The sequence below is a fragment of the Trichosurus vulpecula genome, chromosome 1 (assembly GCF_011100635.1).
Source record: "Trichosurus vulpecula isolate mTriVul1 chromosome 1, mTriVul1.pri, whole genome shotgun sequence".
In the NCBI taxonomy this organism is placed as follows: domain Eukaryota; kingdom Metazoa; phylum Chordata; class Mammalia; order Diprotodontia; family Phalangeridae; genus Trichosurus; species Trichosurus vulpecula.
In genome coordinates this window covers 47,939,973-47,956,190 of record NC_050573.1, presented here as the reverse complement: position 1 = coordinate 47,956,190, position 16,218 = coordinate 47,939,973, and positions in this window count along the sequence as shown.

Here is a 16,218-nt window from a genome sequence, read left to right as displayed (position 1 = left end):
AGAACCAAGTGTCTCTATGAGGTCTACGAGATGCCACAAAATATTACCTGCACTTGGCAAACCTTTCCTATACAGGGGTGACTTTGAAGGAATCAAAATGGATCTCACTTTTTTTAAGACAATTAGAGTTAAGTGCCTTGCCCAGAGTCACACAGCTAATAAGTGTCTGAGGCTGGATTAGAACTCATGTACTCCTGAGTCCAGGGCCAGCACTCCATCCACTGTGCCACTTAGCTGCCTCAGATCTCACTTTTTACAAAACAAAAATGACTCCTAAGACATTTTTGTATACTGACTGTTATCTTCCTGCAGTCCCTCCCTAAAAATTGAAGACAGGTTTCTGTGGCAAAAAAAAAAAAAAGAGGGCCTTGAGACATAATAATATGACATTCAAGAATTCAGACTTTTTGAAGACTCGGTCTGCCTCATCTCTCCCAGACTAGAAGAGCAGAACCCACTCATGGCCCTGATCCCAATACTAGTAAGCATAGAGGCTTTAACCTGCTCTTGTTCTGGCCTGGGTCAGCTTAGTGACACGCCCTTCGAGGGGCTCGCCCTATTGGTGCCAGACTTAATACATTCATCCAATCATCTTCAGCCATCCTGCAGCTCAGAACTCCCTAACTCAAGCAACACACTAGCCTCTTCCTTCCCCCGGGAGCAGGGATCATAGAGGTGTACCGCCGCACCCAGCAAATTCGGACAAATTTTAAAAGATTAAATATTTAAGAGAAAAATGTAATCGAATGATAAAATACGAATGAAGTCACTAGACCTGGATCTGAATCCTTCTTCATATGCTTACTAGCTGTGTTGCCCCGGGCAAGCCTCTTCAGCCTCGGTTTCTTCGTCTGTAAAATAGAAATAACAGTCGTGATACTAGGGTTGTTGGAAAGCTCGAATGAGATAACACGCTTTGTGTAAAGCATTTTGTGACTGTGCTACATGTCAGAGATTCCTGTCACTTGGGGTAGCCAGGTGGTGCAGTGAGTAGAGCAACTGCCCTGGAGTCAGGAGGACCTGAGTTCAAATCCAGCCTTGACCCACTTACTAGCTGTGTGACCTTGGGCAAGTCACTTAACCCCAATTGCTCTGCTTTCTCCCCTCAAAAAAAGAGATTCCCATCACCATCAGCAAAGGATCATAGTAATTTCACCTTCCCCATGCCTCAGTTTACCCATTGGTAAAATGAAGGGGTTGCACTAGATGGCCTCTGAGGTCCCTTCCTAGCTGGAGATCTTGGATCCTGGGGTTTATAATAAGCTATTTTATCACAATTTATATAAGTAAAATTTATAAAGTGCTTACTACATACCAGTATTTTACAAGTATTACCTCATTTGATTCTCACAACAATCTTGTTGTCAGGTGCTATCCCCATTTTATAGGTGAGGAAACTGAGGCAAACAAGATTAAGTGACTTGCCCAGGGTCACACAGCTAGTAAGTGTCTGAGGCTGGATTTGAACTCAGATATTCCTGACTCCAGGCCCTGTGTTCTATCTGCATCACCACCTCATCAGATTGTATTCATGGCAGGTGTCAGACTCACTGCCTCTCTGAGCTCTGCAGTTACAAAGATGAGAAATGGCGTAGTCTCTGCACTCAAGAAACTTGTGTCCAACTGAGGGAGGAGGGACTGGGAGTAGTTAAGCTATGAAAGATATAAGCAAATAATGAAAAATAAAATGTGGAAAAGGCCGAGGAGAGGTCTAGACAAGTGTTCTCATCTTTTAGCTGGGAGCAGGTGACATCCCAGTCTGGAAGAACAAGCAAGAGATTTATCCTCATGTGACAGTGGCCAAGGATTAGGGCAAGGCCTTGACCACTTCCAGTGAGTACAATGTCCCAGCCATGGGATGACCACTCTTACACCTCGGCCTGACCTCTATCTCTCTCATAGGCCCTAGTGACATTGGAGCTGAGAAGTGAGGCCTTGCCTCATGGGGCCTGAGGACCTGCTCTCTCCCCGCTACCTTCCACATAGCGAAAAGATGGCATTCCAAGCTCAGGCCTGGGCAAGCTTGACCAGTCAGCAGGCTACAAGAAGCCTGTCAAAGCAATGCCTTGCCTCTTCAGGCCGTTTGCAAAAATCTGCAGAAGGGAGTCTCACCACACCAGACCAGGGACTCCTCAAGTTTTACACCCATCCATGGCTCCAAATCCTCCTCCAGAGGGATTCTACTGCAGCAGGGGTTTTGTGTGTGCATTTTTAATTCATTTATTCAGGCAGGGATATTGAGTTTGTTTTCAGTAAATACCCTTCAGCTATAATATCCAGATAGGATGCCGGAGTGCTGTCTTACATCCTTCAGACAGACAAAGCTGCCTCTTATTCACGTAATCTGGGCCATTTCTGAAGACAGTTTCATTGTTACTGAATGGATCAGCATAACTTTACTGCAGTGAAGGAGGGATGAGAGGGAGAGAAGTGATCACAGGGAGAGAGAGGTGCCCAAAGACTTTGTAACAAAAAAAAAATGCAGAAGAAATTATGAATATTATCATCGCCTCTTCTGGTAGAGTTTATTATATAATTCTATTATTTTTATTTATGTTTGCTGCATAATACAATTATCACAATAAATAATTATAATTATTGGTATATAATTGTGTGACGATAATCTTATTTTTATCTTTTTCAATGGAGCTCAGATAAAAATATGAAAAGGACAGGTCACTATCCTGCTATTACTCCTTTATATTTAACGTTTTATGGCCTGTTACACAAATGGGTAAAATAACTAACAGGATAAGGGCATACAGGTGGCGCCATAGTGCACAGAGGGCCAAACCTGGAGTCAGGAAGACTCATCCTCACAAGTTCAAATCCGACCTCAGATGCTCACTAGCTGAGTGACCCTGGGTAAATCACTTAACCCTGTTTGCCTCAGTTTCCTCATCTGTAAAATGATCTGGAGACAGAAGCGGCAAACCACTCCAGAATCTCTGCCAAGAAAACCCCAAATGGGGTCAGGAAGAGTTGGACACAACTGAACGACAACAACTGGGACTTTATAATTCTTATTGATATCACTCCAGCTGATTTAGAGAGCTGGCCTCAGAGTCAGAAAGGCATGGGCTCAAATCCTGCCTCTGACACATCATTAACTGTGTAACTCTAAGCAAGTCGTGGAGCCTCTGTGTGTCTGAGGCAACTTTCTGAAACTGCACAAAAGGAAAAAGGATGCCAATTTGCATTGGCAGAAGGAGCTTCCTTCCTGGTAATTTCCTGTACCAAGGAAATCACAGGGCCAGACTCTGTCCTTATTATCCTCGTCACAAGATCAAATAGACAGAATTATACACCAGATGCTTACCATTTTTCAAAAACTAATAAAAAAAATCAGTCTCCATACTACAAATACAAGTCCCAAAATGTCCTTGATTATTCAGCAAATAACTGTTTTGGAATTGGAGTATTGTTGCTGCGCATTAAGAAGTCAGTTCATAAGCATTAAGGACTTACCATGTACCAGGCACTATGCTAAGTGCTGGGGATACAAAGAAGGACAAAAACATGCTCGCTGCCCTCAAGGAGCTTCCATTCTAATGGAGTGACAATATGAAAACAGCTGGGTACATACAAGATATATGCAGCATAAATGGGAGCTTAGAGACAAAACTGTCGCCCACAGAGTGCAGACACACAACACTTGGCACACATGAAAATTAAGAACTGCTTTTCTAACAGATGCTGCCATACCAAAAACTATGTAGAATGAAAAGGTCTCAAAATATAGAAATTCAGCAAAAGAAGTGAAAACTGTGTGAGAGAAAGAAGTATACAGCAGCCCCATCATCCTGTCTGCTACTAGAGATGATGTTTTCAGTGAGACTATGGAAGATGGAATTGCGACATTTTGGAACATTGGAACATTCTGATTCAATTGCAAAGTCATTCATTTTTATGTGTTGATGCCATTCAGTTGTTTCAATCGTGACCAACTCTCTTCATGACCCCATTTCGGGTTTTCTCTGCAGAATACTAGAGTGGTATGCCATTTCCTTCACCAGCTCATTTTACATACGAGGAAACTGAGGCAAACAGAGATAACTTGTTCAGGGTCACACAGCTAAGAAGCGTCTGAGGCCAAATTAGAACTCAGATCTTCCTGACTCCAGGTCTGGCACTCTATCCTCTGCACTATCTAGCTGCCTCATTCATTGAATCTATTTGCACAATAATCCATCAAACTTTGGATATAAAAGAACAGTGTTAAGGTCCCTTCCAGTCTTCTGACACCTTCCACCTTCTTCCCTGTGTACTCTCTGATCCAGTGATATCGACCTCCCGACTATTCCTCCCACAAGACCCTCCATCTCTTGTCTCAGGGCATTTTCTCTGGCTGTCCTCCCTGCCTGGGATGCTCTCCCTTCTCATCTCCACCTCCTGGATTCCCTGGTTTCCTTCAAATCCTAGAGGAAATCTCACCTCCTACAGAAAGCTTTTCCCAATCCCTCTCAATCCCTCTGCTGATTACTTACTATTTATCCTGGATCTAGCTTGTTTGTCCACAGGTATTTGCATGTTATCTCCCCTATTAGATTGTGAGGTCCTCAAGGGCAAGAGCTGCTTTTGTCTTTTTTTGTATGCTCAGCACTAATCATAGTGCCTGGCACACAGTAGGTGCTTAATAAACGTTGACTGATGACCTATTGACTGACTGGCTGTCCCAAGACTGTTTTTATCTGAATTCCATCGAACAAAAATAGACAAAGTAAATCACACCAACAACAATAGTATAGAGACTCATGGCTTTGAACTTGAATCCAGAGTTCACATTAAACCAGAGGATGAAGGCGATGCCTAGAAATGCCTTCATCTCCTCCAGGCAAAACACATCAAGCATAAAGGAATCAAAAAGAAGACTGAAGCTGAATACATTAAGAGATTTCCTGGCATCCTGAAATCAAACCTGAATGAGAACATGTTTAAAATAATTAGTACCTATGCAGTAGCAGACAATGAGCACTTTCCTGATCTCCCCGCAGCAGCCACCCCAGTGCCTCCCCTCTGAGATTTCCTTCCCACTCACTCTGTATATATCTTGTACATACAGTGCTTAATTTTTTTGCTTGTTGTCTCCACTATTGCAATGTGAGCCCTCTGAGAGCCAAGCTCATGTTTTAACCTTTCTTTGTATCCCCAGCACTTCACACAGAGCCTAGCCATGGTAAGAGGTCACTGACGGACCGGACTGTAAAACTGCAAAATGAACCATAACAGATTTGGAAAGTGGTCTAACAAAAACCGTTGCTAGGGCCCACCACCCTAAGGTAGCTATAAAAAGACTAATACTTCCTCATCAAAATGGAGGAGGAGGATCGAGAGATATTCTTTGAGCCCATTATAGACAGCTCAAAAAACTACAGGACATCTTGATGCCAGTTGGGGGGTCCCAGGAGGCTTGTGACATAAGGAAAGCAATTCATCTTATGTCTGAGAGTGGTCTACAGAGGTTGAAGACAGCTGGAGCATACATGCCACACTAGAGATTGTGGTCTCAGACCTTCCAAGTGAGGCCATGGACAACACATCATTGGTGCCCGGTCTAGTGATAGGTGCTATGAGAACAAATGAGTCCACATTCCCCTAGAAAACAAATTTGATCCTATAGACTAATCCCGTGCCTTCCACCTAGAATATTACAGAGGAGCAGGACAGTACCAAGGAATGATGAGTGCTGGAAGGGAGGAGAGGCAGGGGATGGGGGTAGCTTTTCTTCATCAGCATATTAGACTTTAGAGGGGCTACTTTAGAGGGACTTCGCTGGGGAGGATGTCTGAGAGCTTCATTATCATAGGAAATATCACATCTGAGTGCCCTCTTCAATCAATGTGAGAGTTACCTCCTCCAACAGAATTGCTTCCTCAGCTCCCTGAGAGTTCTGTCCTGGTGCCTTCCTCTCTATAAGAAGGCCAAGGACAGCACCTGGGCTGGGGGTGGGGGATGTCTCCAAAATGTAGGTAGCACAGTACCTGGCACATAGTAAGCACTTGACATATGCTCTTCCATTCATTTTATTCATTCATTTGTCTTCAGCAGTTCCCATTTCCCTTTCAACAGCTAGGCAAAGGCGCAGGAACAGCAGACCTCAATGGAGACATACAACTACAGGCACACAGAAATGGGTGACAGAGGTGCCCCGTATGGCCCTTGCTGGTCCAAAGAGCTGCTGCCCTCCCAATCCTCCCATGGCCCTAACCTCCCCCAAAATGTCTCCTTCTGGGAGAAAACACAGCTTGCTCATTACAGATCAAGAGAGAGAGCAAGGTGGAGAAGGACAAGGGCAGAAGATGGAACTGACTGGGAGGATCAGCAGAAACTAGCCTTGACTTTGCCTCTTAGACACCCTAGTTCCTTTCTAGTGCCTTCTACCTTCTACCTTCGTACTCTCTGCTCTAGTGATGTTGGCCTTTTGGCCATTCTTCCCACAAAACCTACAGGTGGTCCTTCCTGATTGTTGCTCAGTCCTTTCAGTCATATCTGATGCTTCAGGACCCCATTTGAGGTTTTCTTGGCAAAGACACTAGAGCTGTTTGCCATTTCCTTCTCCATCTCATTTTACAGATGAGGAAACAGGCAAACAGAATTAAGTATCCTTCCCAGTGTCACACAGTGTCTGAGAACAGATCTAAACTCAGGTCTTCCTGACTCTAGGTGCAGTGCTCTATCTACTGGGCCACCTAGCTGCCTCCTTCCTGATTCCCTAAATTATTAGTGCCCCTCAAAAAATAGATTAGCTTGCACCAATTTTGTATATATTTTAGAGAAGCAGCATGTCATAATGGATAGAGAGAAAATTTCAGAGTCAAGGAAACCTGGGTTCAAGACCCACCTCTGACATACTTAAATATGTATACATATATATATACATGTGTGTACATGTATACATACACACACATATATATGTATGTTGTGTTTGTACATATATATATATACACACACACACTAGCTGTGTGACCCTGATTAGGTCACTTGACATCTGTCTGCCTTAGTTTCCACATCTGTACAGTGGGAATAATAATAGCATCTACCTCCCTCAAGAGTTGTCTTTAGGATCAAATGAGATATTTTTAAGCACTTTGCAAATTACTTCCAACACTATATAAATGCTAGCTATTATTGCTATTAAGTCACTTCTCCATCTGAGCCTCAGTTAAAATTGATAAAATGTAAGGAATAATATTTGCAATAACTGCCTCACAGGTTTGTGATAAGGAAGGTACTCTGTACACCCTGAAGCACCACAGAAATGTGATGATGATGGTGGTGATGACAACAACAACCACCTGGATTCGAGTCCCACCTCTCCCCTCTCCCACCCCTGTAGACCACCCTCAGACATAAGATGACCTGGCCAAGTTACTTAGCCTATCAATGCTCTCAGGGAATTCTCTGGGTTTCTAAGTTATGAGGAAGGTGCTGACCTGGGATGTCAGGAGTTCCTCACAGGGAGCTCCTTACAGTTTTGAAATCATAGGTCTACCCTCCAAAATAAGAACCGAAATTGCAATAATAATGAGGAGGAGAACACAAATTGGTTCAAGAAGTGTTAGGTAAACTCCTGATAGCAGAGAAATGGGAGGCTTAAGAATATTTACAAACAGACACTTATTAGTGTAGATGTCATAGCTTCCTATTAGATATTAGCTTCTTCAGGGGGCAGGGTCTGTATCCTTTTTTTCATGGATGAATCGATGAATGAGTAAGTCACTGAGTGAGTGAAAAAGCATTTATTGTTTATTGTGTACAAAGCCTTGTGCTAAACGCTGAGAATGCAAAGAGAAGAGTAAGGCAACCTTTGCTATCAGGGAGGTCCCATTTTAATGGGGGAGAGGGTTCTTCTCTGCCATAGAGAGACAGAAAGTGGTCCTTAGGATGGGGGCAGCAATGTTGATGGTGATACATCTTCTTTATCACAGCTATTGAGTCATTCAACCGCACCCAGGATGTTTGTCAGGTGAAGGTTCTTTTCTGGGTCTTCAGTAGCTGTCCATGGTAGCTGAGAAGGCAAGAGAGGCAGTGCCTGTGGAGGCAACTTCCAGGTCGTGTGTTCACAAGGTTCGCTTCCCCCTGAGGATGACTTCAGGGGCAGGGCTGGATGCAGGACCCCTGCAGGTAAATCTTTGCCTCTTCACTGTCCCTCACAGAGTTCCTCATACAGCAGCCCCTTACCAATATTTACCGGATTAAGTTAGACTGTCAATTTGCAGAGGAGGAAACTGAAGCTTAGGAAGAAGAAATAATTTGCAATAGCGATTCAGCACCAGCTCATACATTTAGAATTGATCCAAACAACTTCAGTTGATATGCAAGTTTTAGAGGAAGACAATACTGTGGGATGTGATGTCCACCCGCATAGGGAATGTTAATTAACCATCGTCCTCCCCACATCCCCCAACACACACAACAGATTCTTCAGGGTACATCACTAAAGCCAGCACCTCCCACCCTCCAGAGATAATCCTCCCCACCCAAACCTCTGCATTTTGTTCTAGTCTATTAGTCAAAAGGGATTGGGTCCCCCCCCCCTTGTTCTACATCATCGAGGCAGAAAATCAATGGAGAACTGAGCAGTCCCCATAGACCAACTCAGCTCAGCCTCTGCCACCACATGGCAAATGCCCCAGGGAGTATCTTCCCTGGCTTTGTCTCCTCCAGAGACAAGCTGATTCTCTTGCTAGTTCCTACACGCTTGCTCAGGCATATACACATGCACGGTAGCATGCACATACCTAATTGGAACTGGAGGATTGTAATGGTACCCCACAGTCTCAAGGGACACTTCAAAGGAAGGAAATGTGGCCCCATCCTTAGCTGTAGCAGATGGCTTCTTCAAGGTGACTAATTTTATAGTGTGCCGCCTGCCCGGGTCCACCAAGAGGGAAAGACAGTTCTCAAATGGCTGACTCCAAGACGTTTCTCAGAGCAGAAAAAGGAAAAACATTTGGAGGAAGAATTTTCTATTCCAGCGACCATGGGATTGCTGAAGTCCAGGGCCAAGAAGAGGTCTGGCTCACCCATAGGCACTGGGCCTATAGTATCCCAGTAGCTAAAAGAAAGACTGTCTGTTCCCCAACATATAAATGATCAAAACACATAAATAAGCCACTCTTAAAGAGAGGAACCCAAGTTATCAACAACAATACAAAAAATTCTTTGAATCCCTAATAATAAGAGTAAAGCCATACCCTTTGACACAAATGTTGCATTCTGGACCCTATAGCCCAAGGAACTATTGACAAAAGAAAGTCCCCATATATGCCTAGCTTATTTATAGCAGCACTTTTTGTGATAGCAAAGAATTGGAGACAAAGTAGATGCCCACCAATTAGGGAATGGCTAAACAAGATGTGGTAGATGAATGTAAGAGAGTGTTACAAAGCTTTAAGAAATTATGAATATAGAGAAGCACTAAACAGATCTACATGGACTGATGTGGAATGAAGTAAGTTGAACCAAGAAAACAACACAACTGTACCAAGTGGAAAAAACCATCACACACATGAAAAAAAAATAAGGGGGGAGGATAGGGAGGGAGAAAAATTTGGAACTCCAAGTCTTACAAAAATAAATGTATAAAACTATCTTTACAATGTAATTGGGAAAAATAAAATACTATTAAGTTAAAAAAAGGAAAAAAGAAAAAAAAGCACATGGTTTGCCCAGGGTTATCTGGTTTGATCCTCACAACAACCCTGTGAGGTAGGTCCTATTATTATCTCCATCTTACAGATGTGAAAACTGAGGCAAACAGAGGTGAAATGATTTGTCCAGACTCCCACAGCTAGTGAGTATCTGAGGCTGAATTTAAACTCAGGTCTTCCTGACTCCTGGCCCAGTGCACTGTGCACCATGGCACTCCTTAGCACCTTAAAGTACTATGCCAACATGAGTTATTATCTGTAAAATGAGCAGTTTGGACTACATGACCTCTAAAATCTCACTCCAACAATCCATGCCCCTAATTGTGTCATCTTGGGCCAGTCTACCACTGTCTCTGGGCTTCAGTGAGGGGGTTGGACTAGACAGCCTCTAAATCACCTTCCAGCTCAGAATCTATGATACTAGCGTCCAGATCAATGCTATTTCCACTCTGCCATATTGTTCTGTTGGATGATAAAATTCCAGAAGGCCAAGGCCAGTCTCAAGGTCATCTCTGTGCCATTCCCATCTCTCCAGTTTAGGGATGCATGAGCCTGGCTCAGGGCCCCATTTGTTCTGGGTCTCCAAGTTTCAGGTTGTTTTCCTAATTGTCTTCCCTATTCAGCAGTTTGAGTTAAAAGCTGTAAAAGTATGAATGATGATTGCAAATGATCATCATAGAATCACAGATTTGGAGGTGGAAAGGACCCTCAGAGGCCAGCTAACCCAGCCCCCTCCTTTTACAGATGAGAAATCCGAGGCTTAGAGTCACCCAGTTAATAAATGTCCAAGGTGGACCCTAAACCTGCTTCCCTGACTCTAACTCCACCATACCATGCTGTCTCTTTATAATTTATCAGCCTTTTAATGCTCAGAGAGCCTAGGCTGCCAAATTTGTCCCTGTGCCCTATTTATGACAATGGAATCCCTTAGTAAAATCCTCTCACAAAGGACATTCTTTGCTTCCAAAGCCTACTTTTTGTAATAGCTCATTTAGATTGAGATTTGAATGACAAGTGAAGGCTGTATTTTTTCCCAAGTATCACTGCAAATCCATTCTAGAATTTCACCTTTGGGCCACTAATTCTGCAAGGAAGCAGCTGACACATCAGACTCTCTGACATTTCTGGCCCTTGTTCTAATGACAGCAAGGGCCTGTCCCTATCAAGGCCTATTCACTTGGCACAGAAGGAACCAACAAATAGGGATTTTTCATAACCCCTGGGCTATGTCTACCATTATTCATAGATAAGAGAATTTCCCAGTCCACAGTCTCAGTGGCAGAGGCAAGTCAAGAGGGGATATTGTAGACCTATGTGACCATAGATAAGTGATTTGATGTTGGACTTGGCGCATAACCATGACCTGCCAATACATCAGCCCTGGAAAGAAGTGAGATGGGAGACACACATCACTAGCAGGTCTAGCTAAAGTCTCAGGGATGAGAATTGTGTTGGACAGTCATTGGTGATAGTTATTTCACCAATACCTCTGGTAGGCTGCTTCCTGATCCATTCCTTCTGACTTAAAATCTCCACTCTGCCCTTGGCTTTCCCAATTTTGTTTCAGCCCTTAGGATTTTAACATTTTGAAAAACCACAGCTTCTTAACCCAGTCTGGAATCTAGTTCACATTTAGATGAATTTCGATATGACCCCAACTTTCTTTTCCCAAGAAAAACCTTGATTGTACTCATCACTAAGCATGTGTTACCTTCCTTCTCTCTTCTCTCTAACCACTCTCTTCTCCCACCCCACCTTCACACCACCTGCCATGAGATACAACAAAGACCTGGCTTCTAATTCAATGTTTGCTGCAAACTTGCTGTGTGACCTTAGACAACTTGCTTAACCCCTCTGTGTCTCAGACAGTCCTCATCAGTACTCATTCAGTATTCCTTGAGCTATCTTCCAGAGCTATTACTGTGATAAAAATGAGAAGATAATGAAAAAAAACTTTGGGGAAAATGTTTTTTTTAATTTCTCACAGATGCCAAGGCTCTCTGTTATCATCCTTGATTCCATCTCAACAACCCTCCTCCAGAGTCCCAACCAAACCCTTTATTAGCAGAAGACCACAGACAGAGATATGTAGCTTTGAGAATCATCTGAATAAAGATAATAGTTGAATCCATGGGGGTTAGCCAATAAGCATTTATTAAGTACCTACTATGTGTCAGACACTATTCTAGGCACTGTGACTTCAAAGACAAATAACAAAGCAGTCACACCACTTAAGACTACATTCTACTGAGGGGTAAGAAGGGAAATGGAACAGCATGGAGACAGAAGAAGCAGAACAAGTGATGAGAAAAAGAGGGCATAGGATGGAGAGAAATGAACAAAAAAATGAGACAGAGACGTAGAGCAAAAGAAAAGGGATGTGGAGGCAGGAGGCAAAGAGATTGTACACCCTCATTCTGAATAAAGCCCAGGGAATAATGGTGAGAGATTTAGCTACAGAATAATGAATGTCCTGCTGGGATAATTAATTTGCCTTAGAGGGGCTTGTTATTTCTCCACGATATTATATTTATGCAAATTTAGCGGTTGAAGTAGAACACGCCCGATGGAGGGCTGTGATTCATCTCCCATTACTCATCGCTCAGAGCGTGGCAGGAGAAAGATCGCACAGTGAGAGGATTTCCTTTCTTCAACAAAGGAAGGAAACTTCTAAAAGATGAATGGGGGAGACAGAGCTCTCAGAAAAGAATGGTTCCCTCCAAACAGCTTTGGGTCCCTTCCCAGTCTCCATGGCTTTGGGGATGGGCTAGTGGTGTTATCCAAGCCCTCTATCAGCACCACGGACAGAGACAGCAACGGAGTAATGCGTACTAAGAATTACATACTTGGGCTACTTAGTAGGCACCATTACTAGGAAATGCAGCAGGGCTTATCACAGCTGGGCTGCCTTGTGTCGCCATTATTGGCATGCAGAGACAGCATGTTGCTCTGAGATTTAAAGAGGAGGAAAAGCGATGCCTGCTGATGGTAGTTATTAAGAGAACTTTTAGCAGATTCAATTGTTTATGGAGAGATTCAGACACAGGAAAGACCCTAGGGAAATGGCTTCATTATTTGAGAAACCCAGGACACTTCCTGATGTTGGCCATACCTCTGTGAGTCTGTCCTGTTATGCTGATCGATGGGCAAGGAGCAAAGGGAGCTCTGTACTGTATCTGCATTTTCCCCTCCCCAGATATCTGAGTGCTATGGCCATGTGTTATTTCCTATGTGATTGGAGGTTAGTTTTCAAGTACAGTGAAGCCTATGATGATAAGATGTTTCTAAGACAGCAACTGTTTAAGACTCCATCCCATCAATTTTGGGACATGTTTGAGAGTGCTAGGCATAATACTATGGGCCATGTGCTTGTGTAGCAACAGCAGAGTTCTGGGATGGGGGGAAAGATCTTACACAGACTCTAGGGAGACCCAGTTGTCATTCAACTCCAGTTACTAGGATGAGCTAGATGGGACAGGTTTCCTCCTTAGGGCCAACCAGTATAGAAGAAAGAGGGTTGGTCCTAGACTCAAGACGAGACCTAGATTCAGATCTGGAGTCTGACATTAGGTTTGTGCCCTAGTACAAGGCTCTCCTAGACTCAGTTTCCTTATGTATAAGGTAAGAAAATAATACTCACAGTACTTATCTCATAGAAGACACCACACAGGGTGTCCCAAAAGTCTTAAAAAGCATTTTAAATATTTAGTTACTAAACATTAGTTATTATCAGCTTTATTAGAAAGGACCCAACTTTGGCTAATAATATCACTATCTTTTAGAGATAGTATGCCATCATCTGCACTGCAGCTAGGCGGTGCCATACAGAATAGAGCACCAGGCCTGTAGTCAGGAAGATTTATCTTCCTGAGTTCAAATCCAGCCTCAGACACTTACTAGCTGTGAGACCCTGGGCAAGTCACTTAACTCTATTTGCCTCAGTTTTTCATCTGTAAAAATGAGCTGGAGAAGAAAATGGCAAACCATGCCAGTATCTTTGCCAAGAAACCCCCAAACAGGGTCATGAAGAATCAGACATGACTGAACATGACTAAGCAACAGTGACATCATGGAGGACTGGCCTTGGAGTCAGGAAGACTTAGCACAAGACTTAGTGATCTTATCCTTCTCTCAGGGACCCAAGCAGGTCTCTAACAGATAAGTTACTAAGGAGCTACCAATTTGATCTGTAAAGTGGAAGAAGTCTCCATTCCACTGACTTTGAATCAGTGAAATCACCAGTCCCAAATAAAACCAACTTACCTCTCAGCACTTGTATTCCTCACTCCTTAAAACACTTTCTCACTTGTTGTCTCATTCGAGCCACACAAAAGCTCCATGAGGTGCGTTATATGGCTCGCTCTGCCCCCTTCCACTTTACAGATGAGAAAACTGAAGCCCAGAGAGGGAGAGTTTGGTGAAATGAATAGAAGACTACCATCAAGATCTCACAGCTGGATAGAACCATAGGTGCATCTGGTCCAGCCTCCTTCATGTTATAGCTAGAAAAACTGAAGGGGCAGCTAGGTGGCACAGTAAATAGAACGCCAGCCCTGGAGTCGGGAGGACCTGAGTTCAAATCTGACCTCACACATTTGAGGCCCAGAATTCTTAGATAATTTCCCAAAGGTCACACAGGAAGTAGCAAAGGCAGAATATTGAAGTTAGACCCCCTGACTCCATAGTCGTCATTCTTCCCCCTGCGCCATGTTGCTTTGGTGCACATGGAAGAAGAACCCAGGTCTCCTGGCTCTTTCCAGGGTCCCTTCAATCAGCTATGTCCCCAAGTCCAAAGCCACCAGATACCACTAGTCTCTAACAGTCTCTCATCAGCCCCTCCATACTCTGTCTTCCTTCCCTGCACCCTCACTGCCTGAGGAGGCAGTGACTAACTGTGAGTGACATTCACATATGTCACAAGCCTCATCCTGACTCACTGTAAATGTAATTAAACTTCTAAATCCTCCACCGGGCTTTATTATAACTTCTTCGGTCTTAATGGAGACTAACAGGCTGTCATAAAACTCAGGACGTGTTCAAACCTAAACAGACAAAGACAGTCTGCCCCTGCCCCAGCCCTCCTCCCTTTCTATAAAAGAAGGAATTTGATGGCAAGAAAGGATCTGAGCTTTCTTCTACACACGCACACATACACACACACACACACACATACACACACAGACAAGAACCTTGAGCTCCAGCCCATCAGGATGGATCTCTGAGTCTCACAGTGAGCTGGTATCACTGTGGGTGAGGAACTGGAAATAGTGCCAGCTGTCCCTGCAATCCACTCTCTGGGGGCCTGGGTCCGAAGAAACCCTAATGAAACTAGACACCACTCCCTCATGGCTGGTCAGATATAGCCCCAGTCTCGACTGGGGATGGTAGGTGTTTGAGGTAAAGACCTTTCGAATGGCTTGAATGGATGGAGGCTAAGACAAGATGCCAGAGAACCATTGAACTAGAGCTGAAAGACTCTGAAAGCCACCTAGTCCAACCCACTCATTTCTTTTTTAATGTCTTTTTTTGCTTTTTTAAAAATTTAACTTAATTCAAAATTTTTAAAATGAAGATCTGCTTTCTCTCCCTCCCACCTCCCTTCCATGAGAAAGAAAAAAACCTGTTTATAAATATGTATAGGCAAGCAAAACCAACTCCCTCATTTAATAGATGGAGAAGCTGAGGCCTAAGGAGGTTAAATGTCTTAGCCAAAGTCACAAAGGCAATAAAAATCAGGGGTAGATTTAAATTCAGGTCCTTTGGTTCAAGTGCCAAGCTTCATTCCATCTTACCACACTGCCTCCTATACCTTAGTTCAGGGCCTCACACACAGGAGGTGCTTAATAAATGTTTGTTAAATCGAAGTGATATGACCATAAGTCAGGACTGGAATGGGGAAGGGAAAAACTGACTGTCCCCCAAACCCAGCCCCTCCCACCAGAAGCCTTGAAATCTAGCTTCACATCAAGAGGAGTAAATCTAGGAAAATCATTCCCCCTACTGGCAAGTAACATAAACAGGCATTTTATATAAGCCTCTGGAGGGATTTTAGACAAGCCTCTGAACCATCCAATGCTGGAGAATTAACAAGTTTGGAGGTATTTGGGGGAGGGGGAGGCATCTAGCTTTTGAAGATAAAGATGCAGGTTCTAGTCCTGCCCGACACTAACTTGCTGTAATCACCTTTAGTTAAGTCACTTTTACAATCTGGACCACATTTCCTCATCTGTAAAGTGAGACTACATCGCAAAGTTATCATGAGAATCAAAGAAGATTTGGTAGGTAGGGAGGGAGAGAGAGAGAGGGAGAGAGAGAGGGGGGGGAGGAGGGGAGAGAGAGAGAGAGAGGGAGGGAGGGAGATAGAGAGAGAGAGAGAGAGAGAGAGAGAGAGAGAGAGAGAGAGAGAGAGAGAGAGGAGGAGGAGAGAGAGAGAGAGGGAGGGAGGGAGAGAGAGAGAGAGAGAGAGAGAGAGAGAGAGAGCGAGAGAGAGAGAGAGAGAGAGAGAGAGAGAGAGAGAGAGAGAGAGAGAGAGAGAGAGAGAGAGAGAAGGAGGAGGAGAGGAGGA